This window comes from Grampus griseus, assembly GCF_964374135.1.
Source record: "Grampus griseus genome assembly, chromosome: 10".
In the NCBI taxonomy this organism is placed as follows: Eukaryota; Metazoa; Chordata; class Mammalia; order Artiodactyla; family Delphinidae; genus Grampus; species Grampus griseus.
This window is the reverse complement of record NC_139004.1, coordinates 53928324-53949658: the sequence shown is the minus strand read 5'-3', so window position 1 is coordinate 53949658 and position 21335 is coordinate 53928324.

Sequence of the window (21335 nt, the reverse complement as noted above, 5' to 3'; positions counted from 1 at the left end):
ACAGGTGGTTGCTAGAAGGGAGGAGGATTGGGGAGGAAATGAATCAGTGAAGGAGATTAAGAAGTACAAATTTCCAGTTCCAAAATAAATGGGTCAGGGGTATGAAAGAAAAAATTTTTTGAAAAGAGAATCCTCTTTAATCTACAGTTTTCTTTGCAGAAATCTTGTAAAGTCAGTTGTCTATTTCGTGAGTGTTGGTTTGGTTTAAACTAAATAGCAGCTAAGAATCCACTTAGCATTGCAGGACACTGAGAGCAAATGAATGCACAGGGGCTTGTGCTCCCCTCAGGGCCCTGGGTATCTGACATACAGCCTGAATGAAGGCATCTTTCTCAATCTGTACATTAAATACATATTAGAAAGACTTTTGTTATTTCTTATGTACTCTAGATAGCAAGGGATTTTAGATAGAACTTCTATAACTTATTTTTTGCAGTTGGCCTTTTGCGCTTGAATCTTCCCACTTTATAGACCACTCTCCTACCGCATAATGCTTCCCAGGAGTAACAGTGTCCAGTACTCCACCACTTTCCTAAGTACACTGTGCAACTTCTCCAAGCCTCAATTTTCCCTTCCCTAAAATGCGATGATGGCAGCAGAAAGCAGCAGCTGGCAGATAACTGTCTCTTTGTAAATGTTAGTTCAGTCTGGAATCCTCTTCCCTCCAGGATTGCACACACATTTATTTTCCAAACTGCCATTCTGCCTTCTCTCCTTGTGACCATGCAAGTATTGAACTTTCTCCCAGAGTTTTTGTCTTACCAGTCAATGGCTGGCTGATGCAGAGGAACAAAAAGCCGGCATCCTTGCCTCTTTGATGGTATTCATCATAGGTCAGGTTGGGCTACATTTCAGTCATACCTGCATCTTTGCCTAGCTTCTTCATGGCCATATCCTGCTTCCCTCATTTCCTTACAAGTTTCATCTGAAATTACTACCTCAATAAATCAATTTTATAAGAATCCCCACGTCAGGTTATTTTTAGGGAACCTAAACTGAAACACTTTCCAACAATTTTTCTCTCTCATTATCTTTTCCCGTTCATTTGGTCCTCTATCGTTGATATTAAAACTAGTAAAACACACATTTTCTCTCACCAGACACCAGTGGTAAACAGAAAAATAGATCGTTCCTCTTTTGAAGCTTTCTCTCTTGAAACATTTCTACAATTTCTAGACACCTCTAAAATGTAACAGTTTTACAAAGCTAGTTAATCTCTACTTGACCAGCAAATCCAGATACAGAAAATTTAACTATCAATATAGTTGATATAACTAATGTAAGTTCAAAAATTGCTTTTCAAATCTGTACTCATCAACCTTATACTGGTCACCCACAAGGCTCCCTGCTCATGAGAGCACTAGAGGAAGGACAATCTGCCTGCTGTAGGACTCAGTCATCTTTGCTCCTCCCAGCATAGATAATCCCCAGACTCCAGGGTCTCAAGTCTCTGATACACTCTTACCTGGTGGCTCTGCTTTGTGCCTCTCTGGGGTCCACAAAGGGCCTGATCTGTGTATGGTACATCTTGGCAAATGCGTTCTGTTTTCAGGTATGTATGGGAAACCAGGTAACCAGATTCCTCCACTGTATACACCCTCAATTACTCCATAAATGAACAAGTTGAATGCATAGCATCGTACTCTTAGATGGGATAGATGTAGTGGGGGCAGGGAGCAGGAGACCCAAAGTCTCTCATTTTGCTGTGACTGTTGATCTGCTCCACCAGACAACCTTCACTCTCCAATCCATTCCATTGATACTGAGCTCAATACCAAATGAGGCTTGCCTTTTGTTTCCTAAACTGTGTGTGGATCTGTAGGGATTAAACCCCTATGGACTTCTGGAAACCTTCTCTGACCAAAAGACCTCTCTACTCCTTGGGAAGATTGAACAAAAATTGGTCCCCATTGCTTTACAGATAAATGACCTGAAATCATCACTCTTCACATGCTTGAGGAGGTGATGAATTGACCTGTGATCACACAGCTCCTTTGCATTCAGGCCATGGCCTACCTTCTTCTTGCAAAGAATAAACGTAAAACCTACTTTCTTTCACCTCTGTTTAATTAATAGGAACACTTCCCAGAGGATTAACTCCTTTAAAATTTTAATGGAGTTGCTGAGCTCTTGAGTTGCTTTGCCGTGGTATAGCTCTATAATTGTTATGTTGCCTTAGTTCTTGTAATCATTTGACTACAACGTGCATACGTGCTAGACGGTTAGATGGGCTGAAACATAACAAAAGAAGTGGCTAATGAAGAATAGAGTTTATGGGCCCAGCCTTTCTTCTAACCTGCCTAGATGATAAATGCAGGATTGCATATCTCTGAGATCCATCACTTTTCTGTCCAAGGTTGGAATGGGATTAGAGGAATAACCCCACATTTGGGAATATGGCTAAAGTGAAAGTATAGCTTTCTGCTCCCTGTAAGGAATGAAGTTCCAGAAGCCAGGATTCCCTCTTCATGGTTCTGCAGATCTGGGAGCACAGTTAATTCTCCCCACTCCGTGCAGTTAAAATGAGCAGATTATACTTCATCACAACAGAAAATGAAATCAACAAGGCACTGCAACCTATGAACAAGGGATGAGAATGACTTGTCTGGAAGATCTGACTCTTCCTTCCTAGATAAAAATTTTAGCAACATAATTGTGTGACTAGGGTGTTTTTACATTTTTAATGAGAATAGATGTGATTTGGGTTTCAGTTAAAAGGGGCTAAATTTTGCTTCAAAAAATTAAAAATTTAACAAACGCTTGAATAAAATAGTGACATTTAGTTAGGATAGAAACGAGACCCTGGAGGAAGATGATGGCTATCTTGAATATCTAGAAGAATGTGTCTAGGGTGTAAAAATAATCCAATGATTTAAAGTTGAACTGAGGTATATTTTTGTTCATTGTTTAGAGCCCTACAAAAGTGAAATGAATGGCTTGGGTAAATAATAAATTCCTCATTAACAAAAGTAGTCATGCATAGGCTTGACGCCATCTTGCAAGAGATTTTTAATGTTGAGGAGGTTTGCGCTAGATCTTTCTCAGGTTGCCAGTCTACAATTCCAAGCTTGGGCAACAAGCCTAAGGTTACTGTTGAGAGGGGGCAGATACACCAGAGAATGCCGGCAAATCTGAACAGATGATCTAATGACTGTGATTGGGCTATGTTCAACTATTGACTTTTTCGCCTATAATGATCAAGGCAAATGAAGTTTCTCTTTGTATGATAAGTTTACATAGAGAATTATGTAGCAGTTAAAATAAAGAGTTTTTAAAAACTCACCCTTTAGCTTTTTATAGAGACCTAAATTTCAGGTTGCAACCCTGTTCAACAGTGAGCTGCTATTTTCACCTGCCTTTGGCAATATGTCAATATTGCTGGTACATTCCTTGGAAAATATTCAATATGGCAGCAAGTATTTGGTGGCTACTCCTTTCCATCTTCTGATAAAAATCAGTTATAGTATTAAAAACTTTCAAAAAATCTATGTTTGAATCTACTTTGTGTTTTTACTAAGAAATAACATAATTCCAAGTGCCTTCATGGCTTGGAGCAAAATTATGTGTCCTGAAATACGCCAAAAAACAGCTATATATGAAACGAACTCCCAGGCTATCAGAGAACCAATGCCTACCCCTTCCTTTGTTCCCAGTGTTGTCCTGAGGGGTCCCACCAGCATAACTGATCAGTCTATTTTTTTCTCATTATTTCTTTGACTGACTTCATGAACTTCAAATGAGATTCTTCTTGGCCAGTTAAGATATCTCTATGGAGCAATGGGTGCCACCAACCTGGACCAATCTTGGAGCGCTAAGACTGTATAAATAGCAGTAGAGTAGAAGCAGAAGACTAACTGGGCACCCACAACTCTCTAATGTAATATGAGAAGCTATACATGGCATTGATGATACAATCTTTGCCCTCAAGAAGTTTATGTAAGAGTTACTAGACAGCAGGAGTTAGGTTCTAAAGTAAGAACACATGCTGCGAATTTTATACCTTCAGAATTAATCCTGAAAATATACCATACAACCTTAAACATTAGAGGCACCTATCTTGGTAAAATGCTCAAACTTTGAGAAGTACATGGGAACTCAGAACAACTGCTAGGTTCTCAAATCCATGTCTCTCATCTCAGCACACAGTGGTACTAAACGGATTGGTGGGAATCTCTCTTCTTCCTCTTTTTTTAATTTAAAAGTACATTTAGATGAATTCATGGTCAGTAAGTGTGTGTCTAATGTAATTTATAATATTTTCAATAATGTAATAAACTGGTTCAAACAGTGCATATGGAAATTTCATATGGAAAAGCAGAATAACAAAACAATCTTGATAAAGAAGAATAAGTTGTAGGACTCACACTTTCTGATTTCAAAACTTATCACAAAGCAGCAGTAATCAAGACAGTGTGGTACTGACATAAGAATAGACATAAAGGTCAATTGAATAGAACTAAGAGTCCAGGGAGACGCAAGAGGGGGGGAGACGTGGGGATGTATGCATATGTATAGCTAATTCACTTTGGTATAAAGCAGAAACTAACACACACACAAAAAAATAATTAAATTTTAAAAAAAGAACTAAGCATCCAGAAATAGACCCTTACATTAATAATAATTGATTTTCAACAAGGGTGCAAAGATAATTCAATGAAGCAAGAATAGTCTTTTTAACAAATGGTGCTACAACAACTAGATATCCTTATGCAAAAAAATTAAAGTCATTCCCCTACTTCATGACACATGTGAAAATTAACTCAGAATTACAGACAAATGTAAGAACTAAGATTAGCTGACAGTTTCGCTTTCTATTACAACAAAATGCTAAGCTTTACTTTGTATATTTTCTGTCTAGACCTGAAATCAACCACGTCTGGGGAGTTCTGGTTCCATTTAGTGGTATGTAATGCTTAGCTGCCACAATCTGCATCCTAGGGGTGTTCACTACTATTTTGCTGTCATTGATCCTAGAACTTTGTAAATCTAGATAGAGTAGTGGACAGACTAAAAAAATTGGTATTATTAAGACAAAACAATCAGGAGAACATCTGATAGTTCTGCTTCAAGGTTTATATCAGGGAATGTTTATTTAATTTACAGTTTACTTGTATATCTTTTCTCTTATGCCAAAATATATATCTTGATTCCTTAAAAGATCAACATAATTACTTACTACCATGAGAGCTGAAAGATCAATGGTCTGGTCCCTTCACTAAGTCAATCAGGCTGAGAAAGGATATAGTGATTCTGGCCCTATGATGTAGCAGACATTGGAACCTGTTCAGACCTACATTTCTTGGGAATGTGCCTGTGACTATGATTTAAATGAGCTGCAACCTTCAAATCAATGTGTAACATAAAAGAAGTGTGACCAATCTCCATCAAAGGACCCCTCCATGGAGATGTGCTTCAGGACAAGCTATCCCACTCAGAACACATCTCTGAAAACCCAGGAAAGGTGATTAAAAGGGCTGTGCCCTTGGGATTTTATATAAGTCCTGGGTGTGGTTCTCTCTGGACCTAGCCCAATGCTGAGAGCAGGTGTTGGTTTGCAACCAAGAATCCTGCTGCTTTGTACTTCCCTCAACCAGTCCATAGTACTAGCACTGGCCAAGCAGTCCGTGTCTAAATGCCAGACCAGCAGGGTGAGCCGGTGCTGCACCAGCCCAAGGCACTAGTAAGAGCAGGGAGCTATGTAAAGGATGACAGGGGCTTTGAAAGGGGATAAGTAGAACTTCCTGCTAACCTGTGCATTTAGATATTTGAGCCCTGGATTTGGGGACTACAAAGGAAAGTGCCCACATCCCAAACTCTAACCTTGAAAGAAAATGAGTTTCCTATTTTCTTATTTTCACAGCTTCCTTCCATTAGTTTGCATCACCCTTTCAAACAATGAGTTGGATTCACAGTAATAGACACAATGATTATGAAAGAAAAGAGACTGAAATCAAAAGGCTCAAGTTCTGATTATGCCACTGCCCAGTGAACTGTCATATGACCTTAAGTATGCCCCTATGAACTTTAAACACTATTGCCTCAACCTACATATGGGATATCCCACTTCAAGGGGATGAATGAGGCAATGTGTGTGAAATACCTGTACATACTGAGTAATCAATAAATTTCCACTGAATTGTAGTCTTCCCTCTACATCAGTTTGCATCTTCCCGTAAAAAGAAAAATTTCACTTGGCAAATGTTTTTTTTGGTCCATATATAGGACAGATCATTCCTGAGGGCAAGTCAAACATTATGATATTCCTCTTCCTTCCTTCCTTCCCCATGAAGAAAATATCTGTATTTTCCCAGTGGCTAGGTTGACATGTGTATTATATGGTCTTTCTCATACCTCTGGCATAAACCCTTGCATGATAACCATTTTGCATGCATATACTAATCGAGCAGTTTTAACGTTTTCATTTATCATTTAAATTGCTCTATCATTTCCCTTAGGAAACTGAGTATGCCCCAATGTCTACCATATCTGCTGTCTGAAACAAAGCCAAAGACCCAGTCAGTGGCTTTCAAATAGGCCCTATTTATAATGTAAAGATACACACAGAATGCTGTAAAAAGTAATAATAATTTAGAACTTCTGCATCCTGTCATATATTCTGATGACAGCTACAAGGAAACTGCTAGCCCAAGTCTCCTGATAACTTCGTGTGAATATGTTGAACCAATCCATTAAAGCTCGATAATCATCCAATTAATTGTTTAGAAACATTACCCCGGCTCCTGTGTGTGGTTTTTCTTGCAGAGAGACCAGGTGCCTGTTTATTTCACAGGAGGAATGACCAAGTTAGATATCAATATCTTCCACGAGCAAGCTCTCTGAAATGGATTCTCTATCGATCCGTCCACTTGCTATTGTTAGCAATCTTGCTCTACATCATGAGGCCCCTGAATTTTTTTACCCCTGGTTGGTACTGTGAATCATTCCTCCTCTAGCCAACAAAAAATAAAATTAGCACCTGTGGATATATATGTAGGGTTCTTTCCACAATTGAAATACTAATTTTCCCCCAAAAGTGTACTTTTCTTATGCTTTAATAACGTAGAGATTTTTGAGGATTTATATGTGCTATTTAAACTAGCTTCACATTACAAAAACAGAAATAGACTCATAGACATAGAAAACAAACTTACGGTCACCAAAGGGGAAGGGAGGGGGAGGGATAAATTAGGAGGTTGGGATTAACATATACACATTACTATATGAAAAACAGATAACCAACAAGGACCTACTGTATAGCACAGAGAAATATACTCAATATTTTGTAATAACCTGTAAGGGAAAAGAAACTGAAAACAGAATATATATACACACACACACACACACACTGTACACCTCAAACTAACATGACATTATAAATCAACTATACTTCAATAAAATTAAATTAAATTAAAAAATTAAAATAAAAAAATAAACTAGGGTTATTTCATAGGAAAATTAAATGTAACTGCAAAATGATGGAAGGAGGAAGCATGTCTTTCCTCTCATTTTAACTGAGACTCAAATAAAACAGAGAGATCAAATGCTTTGAAGTCAGACCTGCGTAGAACTCTGGCCCTGACGTCACTAGCACACTTGCTCTTTCTAAATCTCAGTTTGCTCACTTCGGAATGGGAATAACGCTAACTTCTACCGCCGCTGGTGATTGTACAGATTACATGCCATGATTCACATAAAGCTCCTGGAGGATGGTAAGGACTTAGTACATGTTGATCTGTAAGCCACAGAGCTGAAATTACTTCCCTACCTTCCCTCTTCCATGGAGCACACTGAATCACATGAAATGTCTGTCTGTTTTTGGAAATCAAAATGGTCAAGTAACAGTCATTCTATGTGGTGCATTGTAATTTGTTCTCTGCCTACTGACAAATAGACTGAGATTTCTAGGCAACAATTGTATCTCCTTCACATTTACACACCCTGAGAGCCTGCTACACAGCAAGCACTCAATGAACGACTGTAAAATGTAAATAATGTAATATAAATAATGTAAAACGTGCATCACATATCCCCTTCATTGGGCTCCAAATTACTGACAATACCACCTCATCACAGCCCTTTTTGTTTTTGGTAAGTCCTACTGCCAGAGGGAAAAAAGATTGCGTATGTTAGTTGTGAGATGATGTATGAATATGAAAGTGTATTTTGTCTGTACGTTATTTCATGCTTAGCTGAAGAGTGTGAGGGCTGCCTGATTGGTGACAGTTTCTGCACAGACCCCAGAGACCGGCACACTACAAACTCAAGAATACACCACTGCTCGCATAAGCTCCAGGAACTCAGGGCTCGGGGCTGGGCTGTGCCAAGCAGACCGTGGAGTAGGAGAAGATGGAAGATCACTGTCAGACACTGCATGGAGCCAGTTGCCATCTTGGCTGTCCCTGCTGCTCTTGCAAAGAAGAGGGAGTCTTGTCAAAGAACCTGAAGCCCAATTTCAGGTACAAACCCAAAGCTGCCCCAGTGACAGCAAAAATCAGCTGAAGAAATGGAGCTGCATTTACGTTTGCCATTTCATGAACAGTCCATAGCCCTGAGTTCAAACAAGTGAGTCACTTACCCTTCATCATTTATAAAAGTCAGTATAACCTCTGCTCTTCAGGGTTGTTGTGAGGATTAAATTAGATATGCTAAAAATCATGGGAATAATGGAGTTCATTATTGGAGTCCATTGGGTAAACAAGAGGCTGGTGCTTGGAACAGAGATGCTTCCCCACTACTGCAGAGCACGGGAGGGACAGAAACGCTGAGGCTGGACCGTCTCCCAAGCTACCCTTCCTTCCCACCACCAAATGTAACTAGATCACAAAGCCCACGTTTCTGAGACTTGGCAAAATGAGCTTAGGATCATTTGATCTCAAAATAGTCACAGAAAAATGCTAACGCTCATTGATTCTGAAGATTCTTTTTTTCTATAACTCTTGGGCCAGGCACAATCCTCCCTGACCCTCGGTCTCTCCAGCACTTTGTACGTCTCCTGTTACAGAACATATATCCAGGCTTCTACACATCTATTTACCGCTTATTGAAATCCAATTTGAGGCTACGTTCTTTGGATGTCACATTTCATTTAAGTCTCACAACAATTCAATTAGACATCTTTATTCTCATTTTGAAAGGAGTCAGAGGCTCTGAGAGTTCTGAGAGATTTTTTAATAACATGCCCAAGTTCACACAGCTAACAAGCCACAGAGCCTAGGAAAGTCTGTCTCCACACTCGTGCCTCTGCCACTATGATAGGCTGAGACAATATTTTATTTACAGGCTGCTTTGGGGGATGGCTGTGTCTTATTCACTGGCCTCAGTGCCTAGGCGCTTAAATTCTTTCATTGGAGAATGAATAAGTGAACAATCAACCATTCATTTCGCTAAGACTCTAAAGCACTTATAAGGTTCACAAGCACCATTCGCACTTACATTTCCAGGATTGCAGCTAAAGGGGACAACCATAAAAATACGTCCTATTAGGTACAGGATTGAGTAAGTACCTCTGGGGTCCTGGTCTCATCTTGGTTTTGCACCAAAAGATGAATGCAACTGTGGGATAAATGCTATTTGACTTGATGCTTTCCCTAAAAAATTCAAGTCAACTGAGTTTAGTACAATAGGAAGAATTAGCTTCTATGCCCTCAGGCTGTAGTCATGCTGCGTTGGGTAAGTGATTTTGCCATAAGGGCCTCAGCATCCTTGGCTGAAAAGTACATTGACTAAAAACAGTGATCTCTGATCTCAGGAAGACATCTGGAACAGGTACCTATCTTACCCGCCAGAGTGCACAGTCACAAGGCAGTGCCACACAGTGGTCAGGCACAGGGTTTGGAGCCCAGCTGTCTGGGTTTGAATCTCAGCTCCAGCCCTAACCAACCATATGATCTTGGCAGCTTCCTTCATCTTTCTCATCATGATCAGTATTTTTCTCTAATTTCTCAAAACTGTATTTTGACATAGTCACAAAGACAACAATGTCATTAAACATTGCTGAGAATATCAGAAAGGATTAATAGAAATGTACATAAAAACCAATGGTGTAGGATGTTTGGTGGTGCGTAGAGAGATAAAGGGGGGGCATTTGGTAGTAATGGGGTGAGGAAGGTCATTCTGACCTTTGTATTTAGGTTTGGGGGATATTTTCCATGTGGATTCAAGTTTTAGCTGCTCGAGCTTCTAAGAAGCATGAAAAACATGGCATTCTCTATGTGCCGTCTTGTATCTGGTTATTCATGAAATACCATAAGACTTTTAATGGAAGGTAACAATTGGTTGAGGAGACATTAGTAGTTCAACCGAGAATATTAAAAATAAAGATTATGGAGTGGGTGTATTTATTTAGGATAAAATCACTATGTGAAAGTTTTTAACCAAAACAGAATGTTCATGATTATTCATTCCTAACATGTAAATTTTATAAATAATTAAATGGAAAAAATATTCCTCCTGCCTTAAACTGAAAACAAAATAAAAGAAATGGGGCACAGTAGGTATTGATAGTCTACTAACTGAGTAGCATTATCGTAACAACAAGCTTGCTTTTCAGAAACTTGCGAGAAATTTGAATGCCACCCATGGTGAGAACATTTTCCTCTGTTACATCTTATATTGGTTTCCTGTTGCTGCTGTAACAAATTACCACAAACTTAAAAAAACACAATTTATTATTTTACATTTCTGTAGGTCAGAAGACTGACACTGGTTTTAATGGGCTAAAATCAACATGTCAGCAGGGCTGCATGTTTCCTGGAGGGTCTAGGGGGTATCTCTTTGTCCATTCCAGCTCTAAAGGCTGCCGTGTTCTTTGCCTTATGATCCCCTCCCATCTTCAAAGCCAGCAACGGTGGAGTGAGTCCTTCCCATATAGCATCACTCTGATCTTCTCTTCCAGCTCCTTCTTCCACCTTTAAGGACTTTTGAAGAGTCCATCCAGATAATCCAGTGTAATCTCCACATCTCCAGAGCCTTAATTCAGTCACATCTTCAGAGCCCCTTTTGTCATATAAAGTAACATGTTCACAGGTTTTGGGGATTAGGACATAGGCATCTTTGGGGAGCCACTATTCTGTCTTCTACACATCTCTTTTGAATCTCTGTTTAGTGGTTACGGGCATGTACTCTGGAAGCAGACCGTGTAGGTCCAAATCCCAGCTCTTCCAATTACCAGCTATATGAGCATAATCAAGTTACTCAACTTCTCTGGCCTCAGTTTCCTCGTTTTTATTGTTTTTTTAAGATTTTTTTTTTGATGTGGACCATTTTTAAAATCTTTATTGAATTTGTTACAATATTGCTTCTGTTTTATGTTTTGGTTTTTTTGGCCATGAGGCATATGGGATCCTAGCTCCCCGACCAGGGACAGAACCTGCACCCCCTACATTGGAAGGCAAAGTCCCAACCCCTGGATTGCCAGGGAAGTCCCTCCTCATTTTTAAAAGAGCATTAATAATTCATACATACTTTAGCTAGTTTTTGAGAATATTAAAATTAATAAAGATGAATTGATCAAGAATGTTAAGTGCTACATAATCGTTAACTGTTAGGGAATAGAGGTATGTTATTTAAGATAGGCTAACTTCAAATTTTGGTAGCTTACTACAATATGCTTATTTCTTGCCTTGAAAAGTTCAATTAGAGTCAGAACAGAAAGGTCAGGCTCTGCACAGTGCAGTTATTTTTATCTCTATCCTCCCCTAGGGCCTCTGAGCCCTCCCCATTCAGCCACAGGGAGACAAAGAGAAGAAATGGAAAATCTCAAAGGAGGTGCTCATGGGACAGGTCTGGAAATATTTACATCACATTCCACTCAGTCACTGCAAAGCAGGTTGGTAAATGTGTTCCAACTATGTCCCCAAAAAGAAAAAAATGGATTTGGTGAAAAGCTAGGCAGTCTCTGCCATGGGGAGCCAGAGGGTCGGCATGGAGAGTAGAGTTCCAGGGACTCCTGGCCCCTTTTGCAAGCATATGAGCCATTATCCCAAGGAACACCTTGTGAAAGAAGACATCTGGAGGAGAGAGGGTGACGGGTTGGAGATTTGTACAGCCCAGACTGTGTGCTGCTTTGGATAAGTTGGAAGCTGAGACTGTTGATATAAGGGCAAACTTTCCAATACAAACATAGCCACATGATTACTGAATGAAGCCAAGGCCACTGTGGAGATGACCAGCACACAATTAAGTGAACCCTGCATTAGGAGACATGTGGGCTCTAGATATGGATCTAATCATTATTGGCAGAATGATTAAATGCAGTAATTGAAATCAAGAGGTGTTTAAGAGCAGGTACAGGGAAAGTAAGACCAATGAAGAAGGAGAGGAAACCACAGTCACTGGGGAGGTGGCAGGAGAAGAGGAGAGTGAGGGTATAACAAATGGCAAAGGAGAAGAAAACTGTCAGCAGTGCCAAATGCTACCAAGAAATAAAATGACAAATCACTTTAAGAAACTGAATACCATGTTCTTGGATTGGAAGAATCAATACTGTGAAAATGACTATACTACCCAAAGCAATCTACAGATTCAATCCCTATCAAATTACCAATGGCATTTTTCACTGAATTAGAACAAAAAGTTTTACAATTTGTGTGTAAATACAACAGACCCCAAATAGCCAAAGCAATCTTGAGAAAGAAAAACAGAGCTGGAGGAATCAGGCTCCCCAACTTCAGACTATACTACAAAGCTACAGTAATCAAGATGGTGTGGTACTGGCACAAAAACAGAAATATAGATCAGTGGAACAGGATAGAAAGCCCAGAGATAAATCAACACACCTATGGACACCTAACCTATGACAAAAGAGGCAAGAATATACAACGGAGAAAAGACAGCCTCTGCAATAAGTGGTGCTGGCAAAACTGGACGGCTACATGTAAAAGAATGAAATTAGAACACTACTTAACACCATACACAAAATAAACTCAAAATGGATTAAAGACCTAAATGTAAGACTGGACACTATAAAACTCTTAGAGGAAAACATAGGAAAAACACTCTTTGACATAAATCACAGCAAGATCCTTTTTGACCCACCTCCTAGAGTAATGAAAATAAAAACAAAAATAAGTAAATGGGACCTAATTAAACTTAAAAGCTTTTATACAGCAAAGGAAACCATAAACAAGATGAAAAGACAACCCTCAGAATGGTAGAAAATATTTGCAAACGAAGCAAAGGACAAAGGATTAATCTCCAAAATATGCAAGCAGCTCATGCAGCTCATACAGCTCAATATCAAAAAAACAAACAACCCAATCAAAAAATGGGCAGAGACGCAGATGTAGAGAATGGACTTGAGGACACGGGGAGGGGGATGGGTAAACTAGGATGAAGTGAGAGAGTGGTATGGACGTATATATACTACCAACTAGCTAAAATAGATAGCTAGTGGGAAGCAGCCGCATAGCACAGGGAGATCAGCTCAGTGCTTTGTGACCACCTAGAGGGGTGGGATAGGGAGGGTGGGAGGGAGAAGCAAGAGGGAGGAGATATGGGGATATATGTATATGTATAGCTGATTCACTTTGCTATAAAGCAGAAACTAACACACCATTGTAAATCAATTACACTCCAATAAAGATGTTAAAAAAAAAAAAGGGCAGAAGACCGAGATAGACATTTCTCTAAAGAAGACATACAGATGGCCAAGAGGCACAAGAAAAGATGCTGAACATCACTAATTATTAGACAAATGCAAATCAAAACTACAATGAGATATCACCTCACACCAGTCAGAATGGCCATCATCAAAAAATCTACAAACAATAAATGCTGGAGAGGGTGTGGAGAAAAGGGAACCCTCCTGCACCGTTGGTGGGAATGTAAATTGATGTAGCCACTGTGGAGAACAGTATGGAGGTTCCTTAAAAAACTAAAAATAGAACTACCATATGACCCAGCAATCCCACTACTGGGCATATACACTGAGAAAACCATAATTCAAAAAGTCACTGCCCAATGTTCATTTCAGCACTATTTACAATAGCCAGGACTTGGAAACAACCTAAATGTCCAGCGACAGAGGAATGGATAAAGAAGATGTGGTAAATATATACAATGGAATATTACTCAGCCATAGAAAGGAATGAAATTGGGTCATCTGTAGAGATGGGGATGGACCTAGAGACTGTCGTACAGAGTGAAGTAAGTCAGAAAGAGAAAAACAAATATCGTATATTAACGCTTATATGTGGAATCTAGAAAAATGGTACAGATGAACCTATTTGCAGGGCAGAAATAGAGATGCACACGTAGAGAACGGACATGTGGCCATAGGGAGAGAAGAGGAGGGTGGGATGAATCGGGAGATTATGTTTGACATAAATACACTACCACGTGTAAAATAGATAGCTAGTGGGAACTTGCCGTATAGCACAATGAGCTCAGCTCAGTGCTCTGTGATGACCTAGATGGGTGGGATGGGGGTTGGGGGAGGGAGGTCCAAGAGGGAGGACATATATGTATACATACAGCTGATTCACTTCTTTGTGCAGCAGAAACTAACACAACATTGTAAAGCAATTATACTCCAAAAAAAAAAAAAAAGAAAGAAAGAAAGAAAAGAAAATGAAAGGTCATGGGCATCTCAACCAGGAACAATCTCTGTAGAGTGTGTCATGGAAGGATGTTGCCAAACACAGCTTCTGATGTGATAGGGAACAAGGAGGAAAGGAAAGCGAGGGAGAGTAGGGCATATAGACAACTCTTTCAAGAGGTTATATTGTGAAAGGAAGGAGAAAGCTTGGACAGTGGTAGGATATGGTGGTTGAACAGTTTCTTTCTTTTATTGTTTTTCGTTAATATGGGATAAGCTTGAGCACATTTGCAAACTGAGGGGAAAGAACTTGTGAGGGAAGTGTTGAAAAACAGAAGGCAGGGATGATAGACAGGCAGGAGGTAAGGGCGAGCGAAGAACCCCGAAGTCTCAGCATTGGCAGTCCTATTCTTATTGGAATATTGTGGAGGAATGTGGGGACAGGGGAGCCCACCTCGGCTGTATTTGGGGAACCAAAGAAGGCTCTCTGAAGGACGTGTAGAGTTGATTTTATGTCACTTGACATTACTGTCTGAAATTATGAAAATGAGCAAACTGCCAGATTCACACTCTGCCTTTTTTCAAAAAAATGCAACTTCTGTTTTCATTCGATAACCTGAAACTTCTCACTGTACATCAGAGAACAGAGCAGATCCCAATCCTAATTAGGAGGCTCTTTCATTTATTTATACCTATGTCGACCCAAAAGGATTTAAGGTGATTAATTCAAAAAAATAATCCAGCTACTTCCCTTCTTTCCTCAGATAAGGATTTCATGCTAGAGCAATTACAGCAGGCAAGGGGTGTGGAACTATTGTACCCCCAATCCCATCACCAGAAGACAATACGGAGACCACAACCAAGGCTTTCCTATGCCTGAAGCAGGAAACAGAAGAAACACTACTCTTTTTTTTTCTTTTCTTTTTTAGAGATAAGGAACATCAGTGTTCAATTATGCTGATGTGAGAGACTTAGTAGAAGGGTTTGTGTATATTGAAATCTAGTTCTATAATATGGATGACAGTGTTTATAAGTCCCAATTAGTAATAAATCAATGATTTTTTTAAACAGGAAAAACTAACTGCCTATGATATTATAATTATATGTAGGATGGCTAAAGAGGGCTGAAGGGGTCCAGAGGACCTTGCAAAGTTAACAATGTAATTATAAACTCCAGGCATCAGATTTCACATGGAAGCCACAAGTTCAAGTAAAGTCATAGTGCCTGGGGAGAAATGTCACGTGGCTTTGCCAATTTAAATCTAAAACATAACTGCAGAGTATGCAACCACCAGGTACCATGAGCTGTGTTTCCATATACCTTCTCCCCAGCCATCCATGCCTCCCTCCCAGGGTTCACTTTTCTCCATATTACTAATTACAGTTGAATATACTGTATACTGTTCTCAATGCTCTTTACTATCTGTCCCCACCTGTGAGCATGTACACTCCATGAGGGGAGGGATTTTTGCCTGGTTTGATCAGTATCATATCCCCAAGGTCTATAACAGTCTTTGGCACAGGTAAGCACTCAGTAAATACCTTTTAAGTGATGGAATGACTGAATCAGTAGAATTGGCTCATAGTTTAATCCACCACCATCTGCCAATTCAGCCTCATCTTCCATTACTCCCTGTGTTCCAGCCACACCCAAATGCTTCCTATTCTCAAGTGGCCCCTGCTGTGTCTTTCATACACTTTCTCCACTGGTTTGGCATCTTTCTCCGCATTTCCCAACACACACACACACACACACACACACACACACACACACACACACACACACACACACACACACACACACACACACACACACACCTTCATCTGCCCTGAAGACTCTTAATCTTCAAATGTTAAGTATCTTAGCTCAAACATTTTGGTCTCAACGAAGCCTTCCTTCAGCACCCAGATCACTCTTTTATTCAATATTGACTCATTCAACTGATATTATTGAGGTTTTTCCGCATGCATGTTACTTTGATGAGTGAGAAGCAAACAATGTGGACCCTGTGCTTGTGGAAGGAACATCATCCCCGTCCTGAGCCTTTCCCATCTCTATAACAGCATCCATCAGCCTCCAACTCAATTGTGTGTTTACATCTATCTTCTCAACTAGACTCTGCAGTCCTGCAGGGCAACACCATTGCTTATTTGTTTTTTTCCCCAGCACCTAGCACAGTGCTTGCTGCTTGATAAATGTTTGAATGAATGAAACAATTTAATGACCAACGGATATGAAACATGGTGCTTTCTACCCTTCATGTTGACTATTTGCTTCTTTTCACTCCTGGCACTAGAGATTTCTGTGCTGTTGCTGTGGATGTTATTTTTACTCATGGTCTTTTCCTCCCTCTTCCTCTACAGCTACTAGAATGGTTACACCTCATTCATGATCTGCTTTGTTCCAGGCACTATGCTAGACACTATACATGACATATTAAGTATCTCATTGAATACAACAGCACTGCCAAGCATATATGATCATCCCTATTTTAAAGATCTTCCTTTTCCTCTTCTCAGCCTCCTTCCTTTTGTGAATGTCCTCCCTTCCTTAATTTCACCAAGGGCACCTGAGCTTCACCCCCTTCCTTCCCCCACCATTGGAGGAAGGCTCTAAATTCTCAATGTTTTACAGGGAGACTGAGATCCTTTTATCAGCTCTGCCCCTGCTGCTCTGTTGTTAGACTTTCCTTTGACCATAAATTGTCCAATACAGATCTTGGAAAGGTAACAAGTCTAGACTATATTGATTTCCTTGACAAGTGACAAATAGAACATCATGATGAGTTATTTCAGTAAAAAACAAAAAGAGTTACCACTTAGGACAGCTGTCACTGAGGCCAGTGCTACCTAGAGATTGATACCAGGTCCTCTCCCAGAGAAAAAGCTAACAGTCAACCTTCATCCCCAAGTCCCTGACTGCCAGCGTTTATGGGCACTCAAGCTATTGGACAGTATCTACAGTGGCCTCAGTACATCACAACTCACAAAGACACCCTGTACACAAACCAAGGGGATTTAGTAACTGAGGTGTGAGAAGAGCCTCACTGTACCCCAGCCTCACCTGTAACAGTACATATAATGCATCCCCAGTCTGATTGTATGGGGGATAGTTCAGAGTACCTTCAGGTTTTGAGTTCAGATAGACATTGTTAGAATCTCAACTCCTCCATTTGCTGGTTATGTGACCTTGAGAAATCTATTTAATTTTTATTAGTATCTTCTACCTTACTGGTAAAATCGGAAAATCCTACCAGATTCCATAGACTTTGGGGAAAATTAGATGGAATAGCATAAATAGAGCCTAGCATTTCTTAATAGAAATTAACTCCCTTTCCTTCTTTTGTCCTATTCTCTGTTCCTTTCACTTTAGACAATGGAAATCTATAACCTTAGAACTCTAAGGGAATGAGATACCATCAGTGTCAAATATCTAACTACTGCAGAAAGAGTTCCATAAGAAAAGGACCCCTGGCTACCAGGGCTCAATCCCCCATGAGGGCTAAAAGCTGACTACTGCACCAGGTAATCGACATTGAATGAAGGAATGAATGAGTAAAGACATGAACAAACAAATGGAAACAAGACATTCAAGTTCTTTCATGTTTTCTTGGCTATGACCACATTAGCCTTGGTAACCAAAATCCATCTATTTTAACACGAGCCTTTCTCTATTATAAGTAGGTGCTTGTCTCCCCCACTAGACAGAGGCCACTTTCATCACAGGATCCATTTTCTCAGGCACCTAGTAGAGTGCCTGGTACAGAGGACTGGATCGGTAAGTATTTGGAGGAAAGATGAATGAATGAGATGTTTGAAGAGTTCTAGAAATCCTTCTTTATATTAAACAAACATCGTACTGTAATGACCTACCCACCTGCTGCTACAGGTGTATATTTTGTATAGAGTTACTACAGTGGTTGTGATAGTTCTAATATGCATAGCCGTTCAGCACCATGGACAAAGCCCTATTCCAATAGAGGAGAGATGCGGTCTCCCCAGAACAGGGTGGACATTATCTGTGTGAGTCATAGGAGTTAGAGGTTGATAGTCAGTGAAGAAACTGAAAAGTGGATACTAAGAGTGCCTAATGCTGCACAAGCCTCTGCACGGAGTAGGCACCTGATAAATGCTAATTGATGACTGAAGGAAAATGAGAGAAATCCCATTGCCTCTGATCTAAATTATACATTAAGACTGCCGGCTCTTTGAGACTGGTAATAAATGGATAAAAGAAAAACACTTTGGAGCATAAATTCTTAAAGTGCAGGGATTTTCTTCCTCTAAATCTTTCTCTAATTCTTTTTTTTTTTAAGGGTTTTCTTCCTTTTTAGTTACAATCTTAATTCCACAGGGTCTGTTGGAGGGCTAGTCATAAAATATGGTCCATATAACTTGTCAACCATGTGTTATTGCTGCAAACACTGAGCTAGCCCCAGGGGTAGGTGGTCTGGGGAGGGACGAGGAACAGTCCCTGCCCTTGAAGAGTTCACAGTTTCATGGGATAGACAGATAGCAACATAGCATAATAAAAACTGTACTCATTTTCTAAGGCTGCCATAACAAATTACCATGAAGTAGGTGGTTTAAACAACAGATAATAATCTCTCACAGTTCTGGAGGCCAGAAGTCTAAAAATCAAGATGTCACCAGGGCCACAGTCCCTACAGAGGCCCTAGGGGAGAATCTGTTCCAGGCTTATTCTAGCTTCTAATGATTGCTGGCTTCCTGCGCTTGTACCTACATCACTCCAATCTCTGCCTCCATCTTCACATTACTTTCTCCTCTGTATCTGACACTCTTCTGTGTGTTTCTTATAAGAATACTTGTCATTGGATTTAGGGCATACCCAAAACATCCAGGATGATCTCCTTACCTCAGGATCCTTAACTCAATCACATCTGCAAAACCCTGTTTCCAAATAAGGCAACATTTACAGGTTTCCAGGCTTAGGATGTGGACACATTTTTTTGCGGGGCCATAATTCAAGCCACTGCAATAACCAACGATGCTAAGTGTGACTGTCTCATGTGAAGAGCAGAAACTGAGTTTCCAAAAGTTTAGATAACTGGTCCACCATCACTGAAATGGAAAACAGCACAAATGGGACTTATACCCAGGCCTGACTCAAAGCACCTGGTCTCTTCTGCACTATGACTCAGCCATGAGATTACAATGCATTATCACACAGGGTCCTGAACGATTCTGAGATTTAACTCATATCAAGAAAGGCAAGATTGCAAAGAGCCTTGCTAAGACTGGTCTTGAAAGATGAGTGAGTAGTAAAAATGTTATCTATAAAAGGTGATGATACATATACAAATAAGAATCAAATATTACACAGTGTAAAGCCTGCCATAATGAAGGTGAAGTGCTTTGGGTGAAGTGTTCTGAGGCTGATGTATTTCAGAAAGGAAGGGGACACCTGGGGAAAAGAGACTAGGGAGCTGAAAAGACTTCGTGGGAGGGTCACAGCTGAGACGGAATTAGAAAGAGGAACAGGACTTGAATGTACCAAGAAGAAGGAGAAGGTATCACAGGGACTGAGAATGTTAAGACAAAAATATGGAAGAGAAGAGACATAAACACAATTTGGTTATAATGAAGGGCACCCCAATGGGATTACTGAGAGAGAGATAGGCTGGGGTCTCAGTTGGGGCATCTGATGAAGCATCTTAAGGCTATATATACTGTACTTAGGAATTTAGACTTGACTCTAAACGGTGAAAACCACTGAAGATTTTTTAAGATACATAGTGAGAGATGCTGATGCAAAATGGAAGTCAAGGAAAGTGAGATGTGCCTCTTGTTCTTCCAGTTTCTCTGTTTGTGTCTTTATTCTAAAAGAACAATCCTACTCTAGCCTTCTTTCACTTTTATTTTGGGGAAGAACTTGGTAAGAGAAAGACTGGCTCTGAGGTACCTTCCACTCCTAGGAGTTTAAAATAGTACAATATCAGCCATTTGCTCCCTAGTAGGAAAGTAATTTGGTTGTTTCTGGTTGCAGGGCAGAAAGCTGAATTAAGCTGTGGAATGGGTGGTCCATTTCCATTGGCCATCTCTCAACTGGCAGACCTCTCCTATCTGGATGCTGCTGAGGTCCAATAGGGCTGGCATGTGGAATGAAATTAGAAATGACGTTTGAGTACAACTTCTCCAAAATTAAGAGGATGTAGTCTTCAAACTCACCAAAAAGAATCTGGAGCAGGGTGAAATAAGGTGAACAGGGAACCCAGGAGGTTATTTACCTACGTTAGAGGGACCAGACTAATCTCCACCACTACTCCCTCTCCAGCCCTGGATGAGACCACATGGCAGAGGGAAAGGGCTGCTCACCTCTGAGAGCACGGTTGGTGGTGTACCAGCAGCACATAAGGTCAAAGTCAATGGAGGAATTGAAAACAAGAATCTAACAAAGACCCGTTCCAGAACATGTTTCCACGGTCCCATGAGCCAATCCACCTGCTTCTCCCATCACCTTTTCCTACTTAAACATTCTGAGTAAGAGAAAGCTGACCTGCTATTGCTTCAACATAAATTAACATCTGATAACAGAAAGCAGGGAATGGTCTCAAATGAATCTTAGGAGGCTTTACAATAAAGGAAAATATTAATTATGCCTAACATTTGTAGAGCATGTTATAAAGCACTTTTCATTTTACTTTTATGTATAATTCCATTTTACATAATGTATAATTCCACTTTACCTTTCCAGAATTAATGAAACAATACATAAAACATGCTTAGAATGGTGCCTGGAACATAGCAGGTGTTCAATAAATATCATTCTCCTTCTCAT